General features: G+C 47.6%; 1 long non-coding RNA gene across 1 annotated transcript; it reads left to right on the top strand.

The window, feature by feature from the left end:
* Nucleotides 1-44: 44 nt before the first annotated feature.
* On the top strand, nucleotides 45-3,618 carry LOC103668120. Its single transcript, XR_569943.2, has 3 exons — nucleotides 45-457; nucleotides 1,089-1,226; nucleotides 3,310-3,618. It is a non-coding gene; the product is annotated as an uncharacterized LOC103668120 (long non-coding RNA).
* Nucleotides 3,619-3,658: the final 40 nt, after the last annotated feature.

The raw sequence follows: 3,658 nt of genomic DNA, 5'->3' as shown, positions 1-3,658 counted from the left end.
GGGGGGGGGGGGCTGGAGCAAGGAACTGTGGGACGTCTCTAGAAGCTGAGAGCCAGCAGGCAAACAAAGGGCCTGACCTCCACAGCTGCAAGGAACCGAATTCTGCCAACAACCACTGATCTCGGAGGAAGACTCCCCCGCCAAGCCCCGGATGAGAAACTGCGGCCTGGGTCAATACCTTGATCTCAGCCCTGTGAGACCCTGAGCGGAGAACCCGGTCACGCTGTGCCTGGACGTCTGACCTTCAGAGACCATGAGATCATAAATCGGTATCGCTTGAGGCCACCACGTTTGTGGTCACTTACTATGCGGCAACAGAACACGAATATAGTGAGAAAAGAAAAAACCAAACAGGTACAGGTAACAAATGACCAGTTGGACGATTTCGTTCAAAACGCAGGCAAGCCTCCTTTCCACCCGGCCACATTACTGCTGAAGGTCTCTGACGCGGAGAAAGGTAATACAAAATACTCGCCCTGTTCAGAAACAAGAAACGGCAGTCGCCCCCCGGGGCTTGGTCCCACGGGCAGGCGTCGCTCTGTACTCACCGGCGTCCCTGGCGGGGCCAGGCTCCGCGGCCGGCCCAGGAGCAGCAAGCGTGGGGCCTCCCAGGCCGCTTTCGTTCGCTGGGGGAGGGCGGGGTGGCGTCCACCCTAAGCCCGAGCAGCCTCCGACAGGCGTGTCCAGACCTTTGACCTACAGATTTGGCCCCGCCTCCACTGCCAAGGCCGGCCTGAAATTGGCAGGGGTGTTAGGACCCAGGGACCCGAGCTCCGGGAGCTATGGAAGAGGATAGAAAGCAGAGAGCATCATGCTTAAGAGCTGTGGCCTCCGCCTTAAACTCTGGTATCGCCACCTACTGTGTGATTTTTTGTAAATTCCTTAACCCCTCTGCACCCCCATCTGGAAAATGGGGATAACAGAGTTGTGAGGGTTTGAGGTCAGGCTTACAAATCACTGATACGTCCGTAGGGCCTAGCCATTAGCGGGCCCTCTAAAATGGAGGGTGGTGTTTAGCTGCTTTTGATGCTGCCTGGGTCTTCTACTCAAGCCCTAATGCTAAGCGTTCATCTACTATAAATACCCAGCCCCGTTCTGCACAACAGACAGCTGAGCACCTCTTGGTCTGTTGTTTCTGAGCTCGCAGCGCCTGCTTAATGACTAACCACTCCAACCTGGTACGCGGAGTACCGGACCACGTCAATCAGCCCCAGCACAAACCCAGAGTAAGTCAATTGTCCTTCCCCGCCTCGCCCTTCTTGCTCACGTCTCGTTAGAACGGGAATTGTGCTTGAGATGGTTACCAACCGGTCAGCAGTTTCTACTGGAATAAAACCAAGGGAATGCAGTCGCCCACATTAGGAGACTGGGCTACAGTCAATAGGAGTGAAGTGGGCACTCTAAAAACAGACATAGTAATTACCATTTTTAAAAGATGGTTTTGTGAGGCTAAAAATTTACATCCCTCATGCAGGAAAGGGGGGGGTGTCTATTAAATGTCACCGAACCAGTTTGATGATAGAATTTATGAGGTTGTGCCAGATTGTGATAAAGTGTTCAAAGGTATATGCCATTTATAAATATAACCACATCCAGACTCATAAAAATAGACTCCCTGTTTAAATCGAATCTTCTTTCTGAGCATTGCTAAGTGAGGTAATTTGAAATTTTCCCAAATTGCAATGAGCGAGGTAGTGGTGGTATTTTTCCCATTTGTGGAGATGACCATCTATTATAGGGATTTGCAAATTGGTTAATTGTCTGGAAGATTTAAGAAGAAAAATGCTGTTCTAGTAATTCTGTACCGTCCTGCACTCAGAGGATTTGGCCGAGGGAAGATTAACATAAGCAAGAGTCTGCCCGATACATTTTAAATGAGAATCCAGGCTATTTTTTGAACTAATGTTTTCTAAAAAGAAAACTATAGCAAAGAGCCTATCATTCCTTACTCCTTGGCAAATGATTCCCCCAACTACAGTGTTAAGATCCAGAAAGTCAATGTAATATCTTTGCCTGCCCCCTTCACTGTGGTGCCTAGAACAGGGCCTGGTACGGGCACAGGCACGGAATGGTTCCTGAGTAAGCGAATTAACGAAATTAAATGAATTAGCAAGTGGCAGGATGCTGGTGTTCTTTTTCTGTCTCAATTCTGAGCAGTTACAAATGTCCATGTGATCAGATGGAGAAGGAAAACAAAGGAGCAGGGAAGTGAGGCTCTGAAGAGTCATATTTGCATTTTGGGGTACATTGGAAGGAAAGAAGGAAACCCAGTGTCAACGGAATGAATTTACCACTACAAAGTTTTTGTTCCTGAATGGAAATTTCCAGACCCTATGTTGTAAACCATCTTACAATGGGTCATTTATAAGGAGCCTTTTTGCTTAAGTGACTGTGAGGCAGCAGCGCCATCTGCTGGGTGACTAGTTGGGTATTTTAGAACAATATTCTAGAGTCTTTTTTTTCCAAAAAGCAAATTGAATTTAGAATCACGGAAATTATGTCAGAAATATCTTTAGAGATCATCTGTTGATACAATGGAGCCCCAAATTCATTTCTCCCAGAGAAGACAGACGACAGCCATTATTACTAAACTATGTTACAGGTCTCATGTAAATCAGAAACTGAAAGGCAGCTAAAATCCACTTGTTCAGCATCCGAAGAGTGCTGTCCAATAGAAAGGTCTGCAACAATGGAGCAATAGAACTTTCTGCAATGATCCATATCTGTGCGTATCCAATACAGGAACCCCCTAGCCACGTGTGGTTATTAAACATCCGAAATGTGGTGAATGACACTGAGGAACTGGATTAATTTTATCCAATTTTAATTCATTTACATTTTTAGAAATAGCCGACCACAGATGGCTAGTGTAGTGTTTCTCAACCTGGGCACTACTTGCATTTTGGACTGCCATCGTTCTTTGTGGTGGTGGCCTGTCCTGTGCACAGCAGGCTGCTTTAATAACAGCCCTGGCCCCTACCCACTAGATGCCAGGAGTACCCCCAAACCCCTCAACCCCGCAAAGTTGTGACAACCAAAAAAGTCTCCAATCATTGCCCCAGAAATGCCCCGTAGGGGGCAAAATCACCCCTGGTTGAGAACCTCCAGGCTAGTAGCTACTGTAGTGGACAGCACAGTTCTAGAACATGCCTAACATGTCTATGACATTTTCATTGAGAAAAAGAAATGGCCCCTGCATTGTACTACAGCAGTAGTGGTTTTGTCATAAGAATGGGAAAGCTTAAAAAAAAAAAAGTCAGATGTAGAAAAGAAATTCCTTTCTTCTTTATCCTCCTTCCCACGTAACAGATGGAGCCCAGAGAGTCCTGTCTGAAAACTCGGCCTCACTCAAAAGTCCCCAGGTGAGCCTCAGAAAACCCGTCCTGGAATCTGGCTTCCCTGAACTCACTGGGAGGAACTAGACAAACTGACCTCCCAGAGTCTCCGCGGCTCACCTGGAGAAGGGGAGGCAATGGTACTTACCTGGCAGGGCCGCTGCTTACGCTGGTCCTGGCTCAGAAGAGGCTCAAACAAGAGTTGGGATTTTCGCCACCCTCTTGGGGGGGGGGTGGAAAGGCCTCCTATGCCTCCCAACTAATAGTACGAAAGTACCCAGTGTGTTTCTGTCTAAAATAAAACTCTAATTGACAAAAGCGGC

The sequence above is a fragment of the Ursus maritimus genome (genome assembly GCF_017311325.1).
Source record: "Ursus maritimus isolate PB19 chromosome X unlocalized genomic scaffold, ASM1731132v1 scaffold_X1, whole genome shotgun sequence".
NCBI classification, from domain to species: Eukaryota; Metazoa; Chordata; class Mammalia; order Carnivora; family Ursidae; genus Ursus; species Ursus maritimus.
The sequence above is the reverse complement of the archived record's forward strand: the minus strand, read 5'-3'. Positions and strand labels throughout refer to the sequence as shown.